The following is a 22,571-nucleotide window of genomic DNA, read 5'->3' as shown; positions in this document are numbered from 1 at the left end:
TAAAGAGCAGGAATGGCATAAACAAAAGCGATCTGAAGGACTGGGGTGGAAAAAATACTCTTACAAAGGAAAATATGTCCTTTCGACCAGTTCTCAGGAATGCCTCCTGCCCTAGCCAGTCTATTTTCATCTACAAAGGCTCCTGACTGAAAGGAGCTTTGCAGTGAAGTTCAAACAGCCACCCACTCACATTTTTCTAGCCCACAGGCTGTTTCCCGGTCCGACAAACACCATCCCGTGTCACTGCAGGCCTATCTGCGGCACTAACAATACACTGCAGACAAGATGGTTCAGGAGTTCACATTTTTATGAAGTTCCTCTTTCGCCACCTGTGTTCTTTTTGGACTGGCTTAACATTCCCCAGCCCTGGAGAACAGGCTGCAAGGGAATCGAGCCGGACTGACTGAAAGCTGGAGGCCCTTGTTCTTGTTGTTCTCTTTAATCTGGGTCTGTAATCCCCAGGAATCCGGCCGTGGCATGTGCCTTCTCAAGGTTTCCTGGGTCCTCACTGACTTCCTGGCATGGATAGACTCGGGGTCCCCAGGAGTACCACCTCCCCAGCCCTCCCGCTGCCCTCCACCTTGCCTTTCTTTCTTCCCTGCCTGGAGCTTGAGCCTGATGTGCAAACACACACAGTCAGTCTCGTTATGTAAGTTTCCTGGTCCCTGAGCTGGGTGACTCAGCTCGGGGTGGTGCCTCGCACTTTCCCAGCCCGGGGCAGCACGCTAGCAAGCTGTCATGGAACACAGGCCTGCCGATGGGGTCCAGCCCAGCAGCCTTCCTCCCCAGTGGGTCTGCTGAGCCCGTGAAATCCGTGGGAACCACCTGAGGGCTTAGTGCACCGACCCATGGGGGTGGAATTCTCCATCTCCCTGCCCACTTCCTGTTTCTTCCTCTCTCACCTTTGGCAGAGGGTCACTGGAGCTTTACATTTGGTTCTCCTCTGCCCTGAGGCTGCCACTTTTTGGGTCCCAGCTAACAGTTGAATGTTTGTGTCCCTCCAAAATTCATATGGTGAAAGCCTAGCCTCCCCCACCCCTAGTGGGATGGTGTCAGGAGGTGTGCCTTTGAGAGGTGATTGATTTGCTTACTTATTTACCCGCTGGACTGGGTCTTCCTTGAGGTGTGTGGACTCTTCGGTCGGGCAGGCAGGCTTCCTCTAATTGCGCGGCACAGGGGCTTGCCCAGCTGTGGCATGCATGCCTGTCTTGTGGAATACTGGCTCTGGAGCACACAGACTCAGTAGCTGCAACATGCCAGCTTCTCTACTTGCGGCACGTGGGCTTAGTTGCTCCATGCTATGTGAGATCTTGAAATTCCCTGGTAGCTCAGTTGGTAAAGAATCTGCCTGTAGAAGCGGAATCTTTGCTCCTGAACAGGGATGGAACCTATATTCTCTGCATGGGAAGGTGGATTCCAGGGAAGTCCTGAGAGGTGGTTGGTTTAGAGGAGGTATCGAAGGTTGAGAGTCCCCCTCTCTTGGCCGTGTAAGGACACAGGAAGCAGGTGGCCATCTGAGAACCAGGAAGAGAGTCCTAACCAGAACCCCACCAGGCTAGCACCCTGATCTTGGACTTCTAGCCTCCAGAACTGTGAGATTAATTTCTGTTTCACCCACAGAGTGTCTGTGGTATTTTGTTACAGCAGCCCAGCAGCCCAAGCCGTCAGCCCCACGGACCAGAGTGAGCCCTCATGTCTGGGTTCTACCAAAGCTCAGACAGGCAGAAAATTGGTGCGGGAGGATACACTCTTGGTGCGGCTTGGTGGGACTCAGACTCACTCTCACTCTCTCCTCTGTCCCCAGGGCCCAAGTACAAAGGAAGTCTACTGAGAACACTGGTCAGAGAGGACAGACTTTGGCTGGTTCTGTTAGGGGGAGCACACTGAAACTGCCCACCCTGGCCAGGCACCATAGTAACCATTTGCATGAGTTGTTTTACGACAGGAGGTCCTGGTAAGGAACACAGAACTAATAAGCCACCACCAACCGGAAGAGTTCGGGAAAGGTCAAAAGGAGACACCACATGTCCGACTACCTCCCAGAACCCTTCTCTCTGGCATCCATCTTGGCTGAACAAGGCGTGCACCACCAGGAAGGACTCTGAGTCAGAATGATTGGCTAAAGGCAATCGGAAACTAATCCCATCACCATAAAACCTGAGACTGCCAGCCATGTGGCAGAAAGTTCTCCTGGGTCCCCTTAAACTCCTGCTCTCCACCCAGGCGCCCTTTCCCAATAAAATCTCTTGCTTTGTTAGCACATGTGTCTCCTCAGACAATTCATTTCCGAGTGTTAGACAAGATCCCAGTTTAAGGCCCTGGAAGGGGTCCCCCTTCCTGCAACAGCTCTGTTCTTGGGTCTGGTTCTCCTTCATTTCCCTCTTCTGCAGGCATGTTATTGAGTTTCCTTTCCTTTCCAGGACAGGGACAGGTGCTGGCATCCTGCTGATTGCTGGACCAGGAGCCAGAGACCTCAGATTCCAGTACAGGTCTTGTCACTAATCAGGTGCTCACAGTTATGCAGCTTGCTTTTTCCCTTTGTGCCCCAGGCATGCATCTGAGCAACACCTGCTTTAGGACTGTTACTCGATCATTAATAAAAACTGTGGCTGGCTCCTCCAGGGTGGCAATATGGTGCTTAACCAGACAGCTTCGATTGCTGCCCTCCTGGAGCCTGCATTCCAGAGTGAGGAGGCGACAGAAGAAACAGGTAAATAAGACAATTACTGATTGTGACAATTGCTCTGAGGGAGATTCAGAGGATGAGGAAACAGCCCCTGGGAGGACGTGATATTTATTGCAAAGCCTCCACTTGCAAACTGAGAAGGGGCCAGCCCTGCAACCTGGGAAGAGCATTCCAGGCAGATCTCTGAGCTAATAAAAGTAAAAATGCTCTACGAACTATATAGTGCAATGCAGTCATCAATTTTAATGGGAGTTAAATTGTCTTCAGCCTCTGTGGCTTTGCCATGCACTCCTTGATCAGAGCCTGGAGCTGGCTTCACTGGCCAGTGTCTGGAAGGCGGCGTAAGGACAATGAGAGTCCCAGGGTGTGGTGGGAAGAAGGGTGGATGAGTTCTGCTCTCTCTGAGGACGTGATGATCCAGCCTCTGTAGGCAGACCCATTTCCTCCCAGTGTTTTGGGTCTTTGTCACCGTGCTTGCAACATGCAGCTGGCATTTATGGAGCACCTGTTGACAGACAGGGACTCTCCCCTTCTCTGAACAGGAAGTCAGGCCTCGGGAAGGCCCCCTCTCCCAGCCTGTCCATGTGTGGGTCCATGTTGCCTGCTATCCATTGGTCTGTTATTTTGCTATCTGGCTAGGTCCCTTTGGGGAGCCAGTGGGGCTCCAAGCATGCCTGGACTGTGAACTGAGGCAGTTTACCTCAGTAAAGAGGGGCCACTCAGGGGCCGGAATGTTTCCACGTGTCTTCTTGGACAAATATCCAGGGGCCTGTGGAGCGGTCATGCAGTGTATCTACCTTAGGAAACTCCAGCAGCCAAGTTCTCCAGTGGACCGAGTGAGCAGCCTCAGCTCAAGGGACATAGAAGGGCCGCTGCTTCATGTCCCCTCAGAGCCAGGGACACTGGACAGAGAGCCACAATGCTGGAGTCCCTGCCTGTTAAGCCTGCAGCCCACTCTATTTTATGTTCCTTCCTTTGGTGCTAACATTCTCTAGCTGTGTGACTTTAGGAAGACGGTAGTTTTCAAACTTCAACAGGCATCAGAAATCTCTGAGAGCTTGAGGAAGCACAGCTCCTTGAACTTGCTGAATCAGTAGCTCTTTGAGTTAGGGGTGCAGGAGTTTTTGTTTTTAACAGGCATTGAAGAATGATTCTGACTGCACATAAACCGCAGCTGGGGAAACCCGGCTATTTAAAGTCATGATTCAGTTCACACCTCCCTTAAAGGACTGATGGTTCTTCAGGGAGCCCTGAAGCCAGGCAGGGTTCCTGGAGGCACCATGAGAAAAAATGCCTCCTCCAAGGTGGCCTGAAGCTTCCCAGAGTGTGGGGCCCAGGGCGTGTGCTCAGTAATGCTGACTGTATGGATGAAGGCTTGAGACTTGGAGAGATGGAAAGGGCAATTGGGGGTGGGCTGTTAATTACATTTGTGCTGCCAGAATGCAAGTTCTAGAAAAGCAGGGGCTTATTCTTAATTATTCCCAGGACCTGATCCATAAAATGCTAAATGAGTTAATGACACCACCCACTTCTTTCTCCCTTGGGAAAGACAGAATGTCTGAAAGCCCAGTGAAATAGACCTACCATGTCTGACAAAATTCCCTAATTCCTCAAATATTTGAGTTAAATGGACTCAAACAGGGTCAATGTCGTGTGATTAAAAAATAAACTCAGGACATCAAGGTATTTTTTGATACCCAGTGACAGGCAAACACATCCATTGGGTGTAGCAAAGTGAGTCATGCAATTTCTATTGTAATGAGAAGGGTGGAATAATTGATTTCCCTTTCTTCCCCTTAAATATCAGGGTCAGAGCAGTTAACCCATCAGGAAAAGTTACTAAATAACAAACTTCATTATAAGCAAAGATAAAACAAATTAAACTCATATTGGAAGATCATTTTAGACCCACCAGGTGGGCAAATATACAGTCTGACAATAGTGAGTGTTGGCCAGGATGCAGTAGAATAAAAACTCCAGTTGGCTGCAAGGGGTGAAGCACTTAGGAGAAAGAATTGGACAACCTCAAGCAAAGTTGCAAATGTGCCTGCATGTTTCATGACTCAGCATTCCCACTTCTAAGGAGTTACTCAATTCTTTTCTCCCCCCAAATCCCTCTTTATCTCTTTCATCACTGTGCAATCTAGAAATCACTTTTAAGTGAGGAGAAAAACAGTTTCTTCTTCTATTTATACTCACTAAGAGAGAAACCTGGAGCCAGGTTTCCTAACTCCAAAATGTTAATAAACAAATAAATAAGTAAAGGAGTTCACATTTACACTTCGCTGAACACTCAGTTTGACGGGCAAGGACGGTGGACTTGCCTCTGCTCTCAGCTGTGTGTCGTACGTGCAGTCACCCACTCCCCTGAAATCTGGAGGGCATGGGTTGCATCACAATCGGGCTAGACTTCTCCTTGCTCATGACTGCTACTGTGAGCTGTCCTTTGTGTGCATGCTCAGTTGCGACCTTCGTGACCCTGTGGTCTGTAGCCTGCTAGGCTGCTCCATCCGTGGGATTCTCCAGGCAAGAATACTGGAGTGGGGTACCATGTCCTCCTCCAAGGGATCTTCCCAACCCAGGGATTGAGCCCATGTCCCTTGCATCTCCTGCCTTGGCAGGTAGGTCCTTTACCACTAGTGCCACTTGGGAAGCCTGAGCTGTCCTTTAAGATATGCTATGCTCGAGAGATGTCCGGCCCTGATCATTGGATATGCATTTATAGTTCTGACCGTTACTTATGGTCAGAATCTCAATTCTACTTTTATTTCCTGGTGAGAACTCCTTAATCTACATTCAAGTTAGTGTACTTAGTTATATGTGGGCAGGAGCTTGGTCTGCATCCAAACAGATGCAGAAGAGAATGAACCCTGAGATCTCAACCCATCAGCAACATCGGTTATTACATATTATGTGTTCATCAGACATTACGTATGGTACTGAGTGTTTCTTTTCTTACAGTTATTAATGTGCAGCCCATGTCTTTGGAAAGGCTGTTGAAAGGTAAATGCACTGCCTGTCACCATTATCCAAGACTTTGATTCCATATAATAAAAAGGGGCTTAGTACAGAGCAGTGGTAACTTAACTTTCATGGGAAGATGAGGAAAGAACAGAGGGGAAGTTAATATGTAAAGAGATACTCCATTCTTACACAGGTTTCCAAGTGCTACTGATGCTGCTGGACCATAGTTTGAGACTGTACACCCCCATCTGGACCCTATTAAAATGCATCTCTTGACCAGTCACAGGAGGAGCCTGGGATGGGGAGGAGAAGACCAAGGAGAGGAGAAGTCAAGACACGTTGACCTCATAGGTACCATGGAAAAGGTAAGGGGCTCCAAGACAATGCTCAGGTCTCTTTTTTACTCAGAGAGCCTGGGCTTCAGAGATAAAAGTCTGCTTTTCCAATGAGGAAGCCACGGTGGATAAAAGATCTCTTTCCTTAGCTGCCAGAACAAGCACAGCTAGATAACAGTTCATAGTCTCCCAAATTAAACATCCACCATACCTGTGACTTGCAGTAGTGATTTGTGTTCTAAATCAATTCTACCTTCAATGTTGAAAATCCCCAAAGATCTAAACCAGAGGTTAAAGGACGGGGGGGTGGGGTGGGGTGGCGGGGGTGGGGGGGGGGAGCTGGGGGGCGTGGGGTGGGGAATTCTCGTTTTCTTCCGAAGTCAGCTTTTCCTAAAGTGTACTCTGAAGAATATTTGTTTGATCAAGTCACGCCATGACAAAAGCATTTCATAGTCAAATGAAACAACAGGATGCTGAAAGTCATATCCTCTTCTCAGAGATCCACAGGAACGTGTCTGAGAAGTCTTGTGGCCAAGACATCAACTTTAGATTTTTGTTTTTAATTGGAGTATAATTGCTTTCTGGAGAAAGGAATGGCTACCCACTCCAGTATGCTTGCCTGGAGAATCCCATGGACAGAGGAGAGCCTGGCAGGCTACAGTCCATGGGGTCACAAAGAGCCAGGCACGACTAAGCAAGTCACACATAATTGCTTCACAATATTGTATTAGTTTCTGCTGTACAACAAAATGAATCAGCTATGTACATACATATATCCCCTTCCTCCTGAGCCTTCCTCCCACCCACCTCCCCATTAATTTAAGATTGTTAAGCTCAGTGTTTGGAAATTGGACCAAAGAACATTTGTGCTTATAACACAAGAGCTGTGGCACATATTTAGAGGAGCACCGCTTTTGAATACCTTCTTTCTTCAAAGGGAGGACTTTTGTTTGTGATGGAAACTTCATGTAGGCATGCAAGAACAAGCTGATAAACACACAGACACACACAGAAACACCCTAGCCTGTCTCCAGCCTCAGTCCCCAGATAGGCAGAAGAGGAAGTATCTGAAATGATCATTTAGGTTCTCTTCCCCTCCAGATGTGAAGCTGGCCTGAGGTATGACAGTAATTGCTGCCCACTGGGACACAGGGGCTGCTCTTTTTGTGGGGGGAGGGGGACTGCTGCTCTTTAATGAGGCAGTTAGGATGGGTGGAGGAGGAGGAAGCTCTGGGAATAGGTGATAGGCAGCCAGGAAAGCACTGGCCTAGGGAACACCAAGTGGAATTTTCCTCTGGAAATCCTTTTGAACTAAGTGGATTTGACTGTTGCACCCCTGGTTGCCTAGATCCCATGGCTAAGTGATTTTGTCTTCATTTTCCAGTAATGATTAACACCGCTGCAGTTTGGGGACAGTTTATTCAACTGTGGTGATAGAAACAAGGAGAAAGCCCTTCCTCAAACCCCTCGGCAAAATCTGCTTTCCACTTCTGACTGATGGTGGGAAGAGGAAAGACGCTGTGTTTGGAAGGACTGTCAGAATCAAATACTTCTGAAATCTTAAATACTTCTCAGTGTCTGTTTTGTGATTTTTAAAATTTTGTTTACAAAATCTTTTCTCTTTCTTCCCCCTCTCTCCTTCTCTCTCCTCCCTCCCTTCCTTCCTTCCTTTCAGTGAAAAGAGGAAAGGATAACAAAATATGGCTCATTTGGCAGAGGTAACAAAAGAAAGCCAGCAGAAACTGCAGCTGGATCCGTCTTGCAATGCAGGGGATGTGGGTTCGATCCTGGGCTGGGGACCTAAGATCCCACGTGTCAAGGAGCACCTGAACCTGCACACTGCATCTACTGAGACTGCATGCCACAACTGGAGAGTCTGTGCGCAGCAACGAGTATCTCGAGTGCTGCAGCTAAGACCTGACACAGCCACATAGACAAATAAATAATTAAAAAAAGAGAAGACTCTGCATCTGGGAGTAAGGGGAGAGCTTCCCCTTCCATGACGGAGTGGAAGCCTAGAATGTCAAAATAAGGAGGGACCTCAGGGATTGTCCTGACTCATCTTCTCAAAGAAGATGGACCCAAAGGTTGCTCTCTTGCACAGGACTCTTCATCCCAGCACTGCCACTTTCTCTGCTCCAGGCTGGAAGCAGGGTGGGCAGAGCGTGTTGGGCAATGTCGTGAGTTTCGCTGCAGCTCTCTCTGAAGCAGGGGTGACGTGACACTTTTGGAACCTCTGAGCTAGAGCATCCCCTGGATCGTGCTGAGACTTGGTCAGCTTGGGTGGACAGGGTGGTTGAGGTAAGAGAGAGAAGTGTTGTTGTTGTTGCTGTTGTTCAGTTGTTCAGTCGTGTCCGACTCTCGTGACCCCACAGTCTGTAGCCCAACAGGCTCCTCTGGCCATGGGATTTCCCAGGCAAGAATACTGGAGTAGGTTTCCATTTCCTTCTCCAGGGGATCTTCCCAACCTAGGGATCAAATTCATGTCTCCTGCACTGGCAGGTAGGTTCTTTACCACTGAGCAACCAGGGAAGCCAAGGATGAGATAACCAGCCTGCAAAGAAAGGCTCCTTATCCTAAAAACCAAAGATATTGAAAACATGCGTGATGCATTTCTAAGCACTCAGCCAAAGTAAGTTTGCCAAAATCACAATGTTTAAGACGTCTATGATGGAGTAAGAGGGACACAGAGCAAGGTGTGGAATACCCCAGGCTCAGGGAAACCCACCAGAACTCTTACATCATCTGAAACCTTTGTGTAACCCCATCTTTAATGAGGTGATGGCTGAGTTTAAACGCTAGGCCTCTCAGCCATGCTGTGAAAAGTAGTCTCCTACAAAGGATGACCACCATGTAATTCGAGTTCTGTAGCTAAAACAACCCTACCTAGCTGAATCCTCCTTCAAGGGGGACTCTTCCTGTTCATAGTTTCATGTCATTCAGTGCTCTGAAACCACTGGTACAGAACATGGCAGTGTTTGTTCTAGATACTTTATTCCTTATTTTTGTGACAGATGGATATTCTGTTATGTGAACTTTTTTATGGTTGGCAATATTATCAAGTACCAGTTATTTGTTAACCACATTCCTAAAGTTAATATGCAATGACAGAAATTGTTAATTATACTTGTGACTATGGTCATAAAAATCCTTTTTAAGGCAGAATATAGAGATTAAGTGATGAAGAGGCAGGGATGATGAGAGCAGGGAAAGGGGAAGAGACAGTTTTGCAGGTGACAGAGGTGGGTGGTGGGGGTCTCGAAAAATCTCGGCCAAGACCTAATCTAATCATGAATGTTCTTTTCTCTGAATCTGAAGTAATAACGTGATGTATGAGCAAGAATTAAAAAGCATGGGAAAAGTGCATTTCAAAGAGTAGGGGTATTACCAGCCTCAAAATGAATTCCTACGATGGAACTGACTCACATTGGATACAACACAACTTGACACGCTCCTCAGTTACAGCCACAAAGAAGGGGGCCATCTGGAAAGGATGCTAAGAACATACAGGCCACCAAATGCTAGGGCTGGGAGGACTCTGGAGGTCATCTAGTCCTTTTTCCTGCCTTATAGTTCTCAGACAATGAGTCAGCTGGTGGAAGGCGGGGAAGAGTGGGGAAACTCCTGTCTCTGATTTTGTCCTAAATATCTCAGAAATGAGAATGATGTCTTGGCCACCAAGACGCTATGGATCTGTTCTAGTATTTAGTTTTAAAGGAACATAGTTGAAGGCGCATAATGTTGTATCTGGCACTGTGTTGAGGATATGCAATGTATCCTACCCCATTCAGTACTCACACCAGCCCTAATAAGGCAGGTGCTTTCTTATACAGATCAAGAGGTCAAAACAGAAAGAGTGAATAACTTACTCTAGATCTAGCAAGTGGCCAAGCTAGAGCCCAGAACCAAGTGTGCCTGATTTTACCCTTCAAACTCTTAACAGTCCTATTCGACTCCCCATTGGCAAGGAAGTCTCACTGCTATGAAATGATTCTCTTTATACGCTGAAAAATTGGTTTTGATTGATGGGTCAAAAGACACTTCCCTTACAAGTAATAAGAGGTTCATTATTAGGGTTGCCAGATTTAGCAAATGAAAACATAGAATGATAAATTTGAATTTCTGATAGAGAAGTTTTTAGTTTGCATATTTTTAGTATAAGTGTGTCCCAAATATTACAATGGAACAGACTTCACACTAAAAGACTATTCTTTGTTTATTTGAAATTCAAATTTACTGGGCATCCTGTGTCTTATCTGGCCTCCATATTCATAATGAATGAGAAAGTTGGTGAGTTTAGTCTCTCTGTGGGCCACTTCATGCTGCTCTCTTCCATGGCTGACCCCCTTCTACTGGGAACCTCTTCATCCAAGGCTTCTATAAAGCCCTTCAGTCCTATAGTCTCTTGGTATCTATGTTTTTGTTGTTATTTAATTACTAAGTAGGGTCTGAGTCTTTTGTGAACCCATGGACTGCAGCCCACCAGGCTCCTCTGTTCATGGGATTCTCCAGGCAAGAATACTGGAGTGGGTTGCCATGCCCTCCTCCGGGGATCTCCCCAACCCAGGGATTGAACCTGTGTCTCCTATATTGGGAGATAGATTCTTTACCATTGAGCCACCAGGGAAATGCTGTCTATGTACATCATAGATGAATTTATTAATTTTTAAATGTTTTTATTATTAAATGGGGAATTCCCTGGTGGCTCAGACGGTAAAACGTCTGTCTACAATGCAGGAGACCTGGGTTTGATCCCTGGGTCAGGAAGATCCCCTGGAGAAGGAAATGGCAATCCACTCCAGTACTATTGCCTGGAAAATCCCACGGACAGAGGAGCCTGGTAGGCTACAGTCCATGGGGTCGCAAAGAGTCGGACATGACTGAGCGACTTCACTTTCACTTTCATTATTAAATGGTTACAGAAGAATATATGTAACCATCCTACTTAACAATCACTGAGTCAATGGTTGTAAGGCCTGTTCAGTATTTTAAGATATGGCCAATTGTTTTCCAACATAGTGGTATAACAATTATTCTTCCACACTGGTACACTGATTCCCTGTGTTTAGTAACCTCACTGCACATGGGATATTGTCAAACTTTTAAGTTTTGCCTTTGTAGTGGGTGTGAAGTGCCCTCTCACTGTGATTTCAATTTCCATTTCCCTGATTTCTAATGAGGTTGAGCATCTTTTCACAAGTTCATTTTCTCCTCCTCTTCTTTTTTTCAGAGTTTCGCACTCCAACTATGTGCTGGTGTCTAAAAGTCCATTGTTTTATGGAAGAGACTTGGAGATAGGAGCTCAGGGGAAGACCAAACAGAGAAGACTCCAGGTACAGAGTGCACATTGGCCCTCTGTGAGCAGAACGAGGGACTGCGCTTTGCACACGGCACTGCCTAAAGGCCTGGAAACACTGCTGTTGCTCCACCAGCACTTAGCTCCTCCCCACTGGCAGCCCAGTGTTGGAGAAAGTATTTCCAAGCCACACAGACCTGTTTCCTAGCTATGTAACAGAGAGTTGCTTTCTTCCTCTGAGTCTCAGTTTTTTTAATCTATAAAAACATGCCTTGCAGGGTTATTCCAGGGTTAAACAAGACAGGAAGTGGAAAGGACCACCAGGTAGGGCCTCAACCCATGATGCCTTCTACCAGGCTTCTTTAAGAACCAACCAGAAGAAAAACATCTCAAGACAACCAATATCCTGTTCCAAAGAATTAGAACAGATTACCAGGAATTTTGCACTTAAGATCATATTTGTGGCAAAGGTAAGCCTAGGGTTCTTCTTAGAATCAAGAGATTGAGTGGATTTTGGAGACAATCTGACCTGATGACTCCTTTCCATGCATTACTCGGAGGAGATCATTGGAGAGCTGAGTGTCAGTCATTATTCCGAGGCGCCTTCAGAGGGAGATTCCACCCAGGTGCCCGACTCAGTGTCTCACAGTCTCTATAGTTCAGAGTTCTTCCCAATGTCTTACTTAAAATTTCTCCTGCTTCAGCATAAATTGTTCTGTCTTCTCAGAGTGAGGGAGCTCTGCCATGAGACAGATGGCTTGAACTACAAAGAAAGTCTGCTAGCTGCTTCACTGGCCTGATTCACAAGTTACTATTATGGAATGGGCTTCCCTGGTAGCTTAGCAGTAAAGAACCCACCTGCCAATGAGGGAGACACAGGTTCAATCCCTGGGTCAAGAAGATCCCCTGGAGAAGGAAATGGCAACCCCCTCCAGTATTCTTGCCTGGGAAATCCCATGGACAGAGTAGCCTGGTGGGCTACAGTCCATGGGGTGGCAGAGAGTCAGACATGACTTAGTGACTCTGCACACTCCCATATTATGGAATGTTGGGCCTAGGCTGCACCACTTAATTCACATGAGAAAACCAAGGCCCAGAGAGGTCTGTTACTTGGCTATGATACTATAGCCAGTAAGGGGCAAGAGCTGGGTTTCAACTCCAGTTTTCAGAGTCATAAATTCAGGATTATTTTTTTCCCCATCACCAAGGGTCTTTTTTTATTGGGTGTATATCCAAAGGTGACCCAGAATCCTTGGGCCATCTGAGGACCAAGTTCAGACATTGTGTCCAGGAGTCAGGAGACCCCAGTCCTAATCCTGGTCCTCTTCAGAACTGCTCCTCTGGAGAATGTAGTGACAAAAGAGCTTTTGTTTATGTGATCATTTGGAGGCTAGAATTCTGCACTGGGATATATATATATGTATATATATATATATATATATATATATATATGCACCATGCCAAGTCACACCATTCATGTCCGATTCTGTGACGGCATGGACTGTAGCCTACCAGGCTCCTCTGTCCATGAGATTTTCCAAGGAAGATACTGGAGTAGACTGCCATGTCCTCCTCCAGGGGATCTTACCGACTCAGGGATCAAACCCTAGTCTCTTACATCTTCTGCACTGGCAGGTGGGTTCTTTACCATTAGAGCCACCTGGGAAGCCCCCACCACCACCCTCCGCCCCCCACACACATATATACAATTTTTTAAATGGAGAGAGTTATTGTAACTTTCATCCAACTTTAAAAAAGGAATCCAGGACCTTAAAAAAGGTCAAGTAATGCATTCATTTATCATTCATTCAGCAAGTGTTTTTCAAGTGCCTACTGTGTGTGAGATATCCTAATAGGCCCAGAGAATATTGCTTTATTGACTATGCCAAAGCCTTTGACTGTGTGGATCACAATAAACTGTGGAAAATTCTGAAAGAGATGGGAATACCAGACCACCTAACCTGCCTCTTGAGAAATCTGTATGCAGGTCAGGAAGCAACAGTTAGAACTGGACATGGAACAACAGACTGGTTCCAAATAGGAAAAGGTGTATGTCAAGGCTGTATATTGTCACCCTGCTGATTTAACTTCTATGCAGAGTACATCATGAGAAACGCTGGACTGGAAGAAACACAAGCTGGAATCAAGATTGCCAGGAGAAATACCAATAACCTCAGATATGGAGATGACACCACCCTTATGGCATAAAGTGAAGAGGAGCTAAAAAGCCTCTTGATGAAAGTGAAAGAGGAGAGTGAAAAAGTTGGCTTAAAGCTCAACATTCAGAAAATGAAGATCATGGCATCTGGTCCCATCACTTCATGGGAAATAGATGGGGAAACAGTAGAAACAGTGTCAGACTTTATTTTGGGGGGCTCCAAAATCACTGCAGATAGTGACTGCAGCCATGAAATTAAAAGATGCTTGCTCCTTGGAAGAAAAGTTATGACCAACCTAGATAGTATATTCAAAAGCAGAGACATTACTTTGCCGACTAAGGTCCGTCTAGTCAAGGCTATGGTTTTTCCTGTGGTCATGTATGGATGTGAGAGTTGGACTGTGAAGAAGGCTGAGTGCCGAAGAATTGATGCTTTTGAAGTGTGGTGTTGGAGAAGACTCTTGAGAGTCTCTTGGACTGCAAGGAGAGCCAACCAGTCCATTGTGAAGGAGATGAGCCCTGGGATTTCTTTGGAAGGAATGATGCTAAAGCTGAAACTCCAGTACTTTGGCCACCTCATGCGAAGAGTTGACTCATTGGAAAAGACTCTGATGCTGGGAATGATTGGGGGCAGGAGGAGAAGGGGACAACTCAGGATGAGATGGCTGGATGGCATCACTGACTCGATGGACATGAGTCTGAGTGAACTCCGGGAGATGGTGATGGACAGGGAGGCCTGGTGTGCTGTGATTCATGGGGTCACAAAGAGTCGGACACGACTGAGTGACTGAACTGAACTGAACAATAGACGTGAGCCCCACCTCACGGCACCTGCATTCTAGTGAGAAGGGCAAATGATAAATAATAAGCAAATAATAACATGAAATACCATCAGATAGGTTCAGAACTACTGGTCCAGCTAGACTTTGCCTTCCTCTCTGGACTCAAATATGCAGTTTTCCTCTGCTAAGAAAGCCAAACCCCAGTGGAAACAGACTCAGTTTAACTTCTCAGTTGCAATTTGAAGGTATGTAGTTAAGTCCCTAAGTCTCCTGACCCTGTTCCATGTAAACAGGGTTGTCTTGTGCAGTCAGGCCGATTAGATTAACCCTTCAGTCCTCTCTGCCCCTGAGGCAGGCAGCATAATTCCAGATCTCTAGAAATGAAAGGCAAGTCTGTTTGGCCAGGATCAGCAATTCACTTTCCCCTTGCAGAATCTCCCTGTTGATTACAACTGCTGCTTGTGCAACAGCAAATGATCTGAAAGCCCCAGAAAGACAAACCACCAAGAAGCATGGGTGAATGTTTAAAATCTGTGGATTCTCATAATAAGGATATTGTTCAGAATTTTTATCTCAGATCAGCCTTTATGTGCACCTGCTGAGTGGGTTTTTCATAGGTGCACCTCTATGGTTTAATAATGCAAGTGAGCTGGACTTCCCTGGTGGTCCAGTGGTTAACACTTTGGGTTTCCGCTGCAGGTGGCACGGGTGCTCTCCTGGTCAGGGAAATTCCTCGTGCTGTGCAGTGTAGCCAAAAAGAAAAAAAAAATATGCAAGTGTGTCAGTTCCCACCCCACCCCCATCCCCTGCCCTGCCTCCATTTCCAATCCCAGACAAGCTCATAGAATTGTTGCTATTTTTGATTTGGTGTTTCCCTAAATTCAGCTTTGGGGGTTGGCAGTGGAAAGAAGGAATCACCTGTTGAAAGTGACATAACTCAATGGCAAAGCTGCAGTCTGACTCTAGGACACCTGATTTCTGAGTTTCTGCTCTCCAGGCACTAGATTAGATCCAAAGGCCTTGCTGAGATTACACATGCATGTGCACACAATTATTATCGGAATGCAGTGTGGCTCAGTTGATTAGAATGTTTAGTCCTTACTAATTCTAGGAACAGCGTCACACCACCAACTGAAAGGCCAGTTCTGTTTTAAAGAAAAACAGACGCTCAATGAAAGTGAAGTGCATGGTTGTTACAGTTTGAAAACACAAGTAAATGAAAATTTAAAAAGAGGCTGGGGAAGGGCATGGATATCCATCACTTGGAGGGTGAGTAAGAAAAGATTAATGATGTACAATTCAAGTTACCAGGTCAGGATGGGAAATCCTGCTGGTTGTCCAAAAAGGGTGAGAATTGGTTTGAACTCCATTGATGGTTTCTCTCTTCCTTTAGCTTTCCTCCCGTCTCCATTCTCCACTCCATGTCTCCCTGCCATCCATTCATATCTTGGATCTGGTGCAGAAGTGACAGTCCCTCTTCCTGAGAGTCTCTCTGGGTATGGGCATCAAGTCATGGTATTACTAGCCTTGGAAATCACCCTCCTTAATCCTCTAGTGAAAGCACGAGAGAGTGTCAGAAAAGAAAATATACCTGAACTAGAGAGAAAGTCAGGCTTCCTGCCCAAGGAGCTACTGGCTATTTCTGGAGAACCAGGCCTAGGATTTATGCCCATTGCTAAGAAGGTGTCATGGAGCAGACTGAAATAATTATGTACTGTGTCCTCCCATCTCTTAAATCCATGCAGCACTGGTTCTTGGACTGGGGGGTGTGTGTGTGTGTGTGCGTGTGTGCATGTGTGTGTGTGTGTGTGTGTGTGTGTGTGTGTGTGTGTGTGTGTGTGGTGGTGGGGTGGGGTGGCAGGGAGATCCTGAAAGGTTTGTATGTGTGTGGACTATGGGCTGGCGGAGGGGGAGCCTGAAAGATAAACTGAACAGGGACTCTCTTTTTCATTGCTATTGTGACTCAGCCAGTTCCAGGATTTAAGGTCAGGCTCATTATCCATTATGCCTCCAATTCATTTCTCCTGGGAAATGCCATCTGTTGGGGGTACTTATTTCTGGGCAGCACAAATGCTACTCGTTTGCTTTTGGTGTAGCTGCTCCTTGGCATGCCTCCTGCTAGTCTTGCCCCAGGTGGCAGGGAACAAGGGCAGGGCTCAGGCACTTGCTGTCATCCAGCTTGCCCTCTTTTTGTCTGTTCTGCCTATTTTCTCAGCTTGCTGTAAACACCCCTCATCCCCTTGACCCACCCCCCCCCACACACACACACAGCAACACCCTCCCTTAGTTTTCAAGCCACAACACGATTTAAATGCTTCTGTGCTTCTGTGAATTCCCTATCAAGTGGACTAAGGCTCAACATTTGCCTGGAGTAAATAAGGAAGTGCTGTTAGGAAATTCTTTCCTTAGGATCTTATTTATGTCTTAAGCTAGACCAGCACCTTTTGTTATTGCAGCTGTTCCTCACAGTGGTACTCATAGGCTTGCCTTTCTGACTCCTTATTTTGAATGCATTGTTGGTTGACATTCACCCCTAGAAGAAATCTCTACCTTTCCTCCAATTGGTAGGATAAGTTCACATGCCACTTTAGGCTAGTTCACCTGTTCAGTACTAAGTGACCTGAATGGAGCTGCCTTCTCAGCACCTCACTGGTCCCAATGCATAGACACACTCCACTCAGGAAGGCAGTCCTGACATGGGAACTCGGGAATTCCTGGAAGATTTCAGGAGTGAAGAGCACAGTACGACAGAGAAGCAGGATGCATATGCTGGCTTGAAACTCTGGAGACAGGTTCCTGTTCAACACCCAGGGAAGCTGGTTTTCTGGCTGAAGTCTTATAGACTTGGGAAATTTGGGGGATGTGGGTTACAGAGGGCGGAGCTAGGGATGTGTAGGGGAAGGAAGTCATGTGCTCAAGACAGTCAAAGGAGACATTCTTGATTTTTCTTTCCTTCTCACCACTCATCACCAGTCTATTAGCAACTCAGGCAGTCCCACCTTCAAAGTTTGTCCTGAAGTCACTTCTCTCTATTAACCCTCACTGCCATCACCCTAACTGAGCCTCTGCTGTCTCTCACCAAGTCAACCAGATTACCTCCTCCAACTAGTTTTTGTGAAGCTCTCTTGCTAATTTCTCAACTTTTAGAGAATTTTAAAAATTATTTTGGCTGCACTGGGTAGCATGTGGGATCTTACTTTCCTGGCCAGAGACTGAATCTGTGCCCCCTGCATTGGAAGCATAGAGTCTTAACCACTGGAGAGCCTGGGAAGTCCAGTCTTGCTAATTTCTAGTTAATTCTCTATGTGCATTGCAGCCGGATTTTTTTTTACCTACTGAGCCACCATGGCTGCTGCTAAGTCACGTGAGTCGTGTCCGACTCTGTGTGACCCCGGACTGTAGCCTGTCAGGCTTCTCTGTCCATGGGATTCTTCAGGCAAGAATACTGGAGTGGATTGCTGTGCCCTCTTCCAGGGGATCTTTCCGACCCAGGGACTGAACCTGTGTCTCTTATATCTCCTGTACTGGCAGGCAGGTTCTTTACCACTAGTGCCACCTATACTAGGTTAAATAACATGTTATAAAAATAACATTTTATAAACATTAACATAGCTATTTAAAAAAATTTTTTTAATGTGGCTACTAAAATTTTTTTCATAGCATTCATGACTCACATTATATTTCTATTGGCCAGGACTAATTTGGATCTTCAAAGCATTCCTCAATGTTCATTACATTCTTGTTTACTGAATGGTTGTTTATTTGCTTCTACTCTGTCTTTGAAGTTTACCAAAGATAAGTCAAATGTTTTTCATTTTCCTCATTCCATCTGTTCCAGATTAGGAGAAAGCCAAAACAAAGCTCAACACCAACACCACCACCATCAACAGAAGAAATCTCCTGAGCCATTTTAGGCCCCAACAGCAAGCCAAGGAAGGCAAACTGGGATGGGGGAGCAAGAGGGTAACCCAGGATGGTGGCTAGATGGGGTGAGTGGCTTCAGCAGCCAGAGATCTTCCCTTAGGCCTAGGAGGTGACACAAGCAATTCTCCCAGGATCACCTTGATGAAGCAATAAATTAAGGTAACAAGGTAGAAGGTCACCGAAACCTGGTCTCAGCGAGTCCCGGGGCACTCTCTCCTGCCATGCAAACCAAGGGCCTGGCAGAGAAGTCTCCTCATTCATTCAGTTCAGTTCAGTCTCTCAGTTGTGTCCAACTCTTTGCAACCTCATGGACTGTAGCACACCAGGCTTTCCTGTCCTTCACCATCTACCAGTTTGCTTAGACTCATGTCCATCGAGTTGGTGATGCCATCCAACCATCTCATCCTCTGTCGTCCCCTTTTCCTCCTGCCTTCTATCTTTCCCAGCATTAGATTTTTTCCCAATAAGTCAGTTCTTCACATCAGGTGGCCAAAGTATTGGAGCTTCAGCTTCAGCAGCAGTCCTTCCAATGAATATTCAGGACTGGTTTCCTTTAGGATTGACTGGTTTGAACTCCTTGCAGTCCAAGGGACTCTAAAGAGTCTTCTCCAACACCACAGTTCAAAAGCATTGATTCTTCAGTGCTCAGCTTTCCTTATAGTCCAACTCTCACATCCATACATGACTATAGAAAAAACCATAGACTTGACTAGATGGACCTTTGTAGCAAGTAATGTCTCTGCCTTTTAATATGCTGCCTAGGTTGGCCATAGCCTTTTTCCCAAGGAGCAATTTTCCAAGGAGCAATTAATTTCATGGCTGAAATTAATTCATGGCTGCAATCACCATCTGCAGTGATTTTGGAGCCCAAGAAAATAAAGTCTGTCACTGTTTCCATTGTTTCCCCATCTATTTGCCATGAAGTGAAGGGACCAGATGCCATGATCTTAGTTTTTTGAATGTTGAGTTTTAAGTCATCTTTTTCACTCTCCTCTTTCACTTTCATCAAGAGGCTCTTTAGTTCTTCTTCACTTTCTGCCATAAGGGTGGTATCATCTGTGTATCTGAGGTTATTTATATTTCTCCCTGCAATCTTGATTCCAGCTTGTGCTTCATCCAGCCCAGCATTTTGCATGATGTACTCTGCATAAAAGTTCATTGGCCCACCTCAAAAATACATCCTTCTGCTTCTATGGTGGGGGGAGTTGCAGAATTTGGAGAGTCACAGTGGCTTGGGGGAAGGGAAATAATTATAGGCATAGCAAAAGCCCTGGTGATTTTTTCCAGCTCTCCTTTCAAGGGCTTCTGGAGACAAAAGAGGATTAAAATTTCAAGCTAGGGAGGAGTAAAAACTCTTAGCTAACTGATTGGCTAGGTTTATCTGATTAATCCTGGAGTGTCTGTGCAACAATTCAATGCAACAACATTTACTGAAGTATGGAAAGTTAAAAAAGCTTTGAAGTCTGCAGCCAAGGGAGAAGGTGGGAAAGAATGAGATAGAGCCAGGAACTGCCTTGTTTTGGGAATAAAAAAGCTGAAAAAGGCCCCAGGCAAGGTGGAGTTAGACTAAAACAACTTTGTCTTTACTTTCTTTCAATTCCAGTTATTAATTCACTCCACAAATAACGAGTGCCTACTGTGTGTTAGGCCTTTGCCAGCACTATGATAGGACTTTTGGAGTTGTTGACTGTTCTTGAAGAAATCACAAATACTACCTTAAGACCTTTAAGAAAGTAATAAAATGCTTCATCTGAATGATCAGGTAGGTGGATCTTCCACATCTTCCTTTTATCCCTTCTCCCTGTTGCTGTTGTTCAGTCGCTTAGTTGTGTCCTACTCTTTGCAACGCCATGTACTGCAGCATGTCAGGCTTCCCTGTCCTACACTATATTCCAGAGTTTGCTCAAACTCATGTCTATTGAGTTGGTGATTCTATCTAACTATCTCATCCTCTGCTGTTCTCTTCTCCTTTCGCTTTTAATCTTTCCCAGCATCAGGGTCTTTTCCAATGAGTCGGCTCTTTGCATCAGGTGGCCAAAGTGTTAGAGTTTCAGCTTCAGCATCAATCCTTCCAATGAATATTCAGGGTTGATTTCCTTTAGGATTGACTGGTTTGATTTCCATGCAGTCCAAGGGACTCTCAAGATTCTTCTCCAGCAACACAATTCAAAAGCATCAATTTTTCAGGGCTCACCCTTCTTTATGGTCCAAAACTCACATCTGTACATGACTACTGGAAAAACCAAAGCTTTGGCTAGATGAACCTTTGTCAGCAAAGCAATGTCTTTGCTTTTTAATATGCTGTCTAGCTTTTCCCTTTTCCCTAGTAATCTGCAATATCAACCACTCCATCCCTCTGATATTTGCTGAAGTTGTTTCCACTGAATTTCCCAAAGACCTCCTTTTTGCCAAATCTGCATCTACTCGCATCTGCGGAGTACTGGCATCTCCTGAGATCCTGCCTTCCTTTAGTTTTTTGTGACACATCTTCTCATTGGTTCTCCTTCTCCATTTCCGCCTGCTCATCTTTTAATCTTTTTTACCTAATTTGGTTGACAGAAAAAAAACATTTCCTTATTTATTTGGCTGCACTGGGTCTTCGTTTAGGCAGAGAGGATCTTCGATCTAAGTCATGTGGTTTCTTTAGTTGTGCCATGTGGAATCTAGCTTCCTGACCAGGGACTGAACCTGGGCCCCTGCCCAGGTTGGGAGAGTACAGAGTCTTACACTGGACCACCAAGGAAATCCCGTGGCTGACTTCTGAAATGAAAAGGAGTCCTCAGGAGTCCTCAGCCTTCTCCTTTTCTCACTTTATTCATAGTTCTTGGGCATCATTAACCAAAACCACAGCTTCAGCTATCATATAGACAGGGATTGGGCTCTCAAAACTCTATCAGGCCCTTATCACTCATCTCACATGTAGACTCATGTCATAAATTCTCTGCTAGAACTTTACTGGATAAACTTAACCCTTAAGCCAGTTATTCTACTTTTATCCTTATCTTGGGGACTAGCATTACCAAAAACCCATGAACTATCTAGACTTATGCTCCCTGACATAACATTCATTCAGTGGATAAATCTCTTCCTTACTAGACCCGAGACACTGAGCCCTGTACCTGAAGGGTACAGAGATAAATATGACACAACTGAGCACTGGCAGACAGGTAAGCAATCAGAGAAGTATGCTGTACGACATCATCAGAGGGATAAATGCAAGAATAGAAGCACTCCTAAGATGTAAGACACAGACAAAGCACAGTGGAGGGACTGACTTGGAGGTGGAATATGAGGAAAGGCTTCCTTGAGGAGATGACACGTGAGATGGATTTTGAAAGACAGATGGAAATGGAATTCCCATGACAGAAAAGAGAGATAAGTTATTTTAGGTATTGAAAATAGTATGTAAAAGGCATGATTATGTGAAACCTTGGGCTTCCCTGGAGGCTTAGATGGTAAAGAATCTGCCTGCAATGCAGGAGTCCCGGCTTCGATCCCTGCTTTGGGAAGATCCCCTGGAGGAGGGCATGGTAATCCACTCCAGTATTCTTGCCTGGAAAATCCCATGGACAGAGGAGCCTGGTGGGTAGAGTTCATGGGGTCACACAACTGAAGCAACTTAGCACAGCACACAGCATGTAAAATCAAATAGTATGTCAAGCAGTGTGATATTGATGGAGCATAAAATACAAAGCAAGGGGATATTTAGCAGGAGGTTAACTTGTAGTAGTACATAGGGGCCAGATGATAAGGGATCTGAATAATAATAACAACAATAAAAGCTACAATTAATAAGGCACACTTTACCTACAAGGCCACTAGCGCTTAATCTGCCCTATGTTATTATTCACACACTACAGCAGTGAAGCCAAGATATAGTTCATATCTGATATAGTTCAGCTGAAATTCACACCCAGGATTCTTTGACTCCAAAGCCTAGGCTCTTGATCAGATATCCTTCTGCATATGCATGATGCTAAAATGCCTGTACCTCATGGAGCTTATAATGCAGTGCAGGATGAAGGAGCTGGAAATGATGGGTTGAGGCAAGGATGGGATATGGCTGTTTGCAGGATCAGGAACTAGGACAAAGATATCTTAGCCACAACTGGTGGTGGGCTGGGTCTTGTTTGCTCTAGGGAGTCCACGCCACTGGGTGTACAGTTCTGAACAAAGTCAAAAGATTCTACGTGGTTAGGGTCTTCGCTGGTGGTCCAGTGGCTAAGACTCCATCCTCCCAATGGAGAGGGCCCAGGTTCGAGCCCTGGTCAGAGGACTAGATCCCACATGATGAAACTAAAGATCAAAGATCCTGCATGTCACAACTAAGATCCAGAGAAGCAAAAATAATTAAATTTAAAACAAAAATCTTCCCTTTATAATAGTTCTTCCCCTTGGTTTCCCATGCCCTCCTAACCCGCAGTCC

At 45.6% G+C, this 22,571-nt stretch overlaps 1 long non-coding RNA gene across 11 annotated transcripts in view; it reads left to right on the top strand.

The window, feature by feature from the left end:
* Window positions 1-22,571, top strand: part of LOC106503003 — a 66,702-nt gene that overhangs the window by 20,154 nt on the left and 23,977 nt on the right. For 3 of the 11 annotated variants that reach the window (XR_001919320.1, XR_001919325.1, XR_001919321.1), the window contains exons 2-8: window positions 2,421-2,506; window positions 2,623-2,710; window positions 5,844-6,015; window positions 7,661-8,286; window positions 11,216-11,318; window positions 18,060-18,210; window positions 19,749-19,907. This is a non-coding gene — a long non-coding RNA (uncharacterized LOC106503003). Of the gene's footprint in view, window positions 1-2,420; window positions 2,507-2,622; window positions 2,711-5,843; window positions 6,016-7,660; window positions 8,287-11,215; window positions 11,319-11,559; window positions 12,161-13,379; window positions 13,423-15,614; window positions 15,718-18,059; window positions 18,211-19,748; window positions 19,908-22,571 lie in introns of those variants that run through there. The other 8 variants (XR_001919323.1, XR_001919328.1, XR_001919322.1 and 5 more) reach the window with 8 other exon arrangements.

Source organism: Capra hircus, chromosome 16 (assembly GCF_001704415.2).
Source record: "Capra hircus breed San Clemente chromosome 16, ASM170441v1, whole genome shotgun sequence".
NCBI lineage: Eukaryota > Metazoa > Chordata > Mammalia > Artiodactyla > Bovidae > Capra > Capra hircus.
The sequence above is the reverse complement of the archived record's forward strand: the minus strand, read 5'-3'. Positions and strand labels throughout refer to the sequence as shown.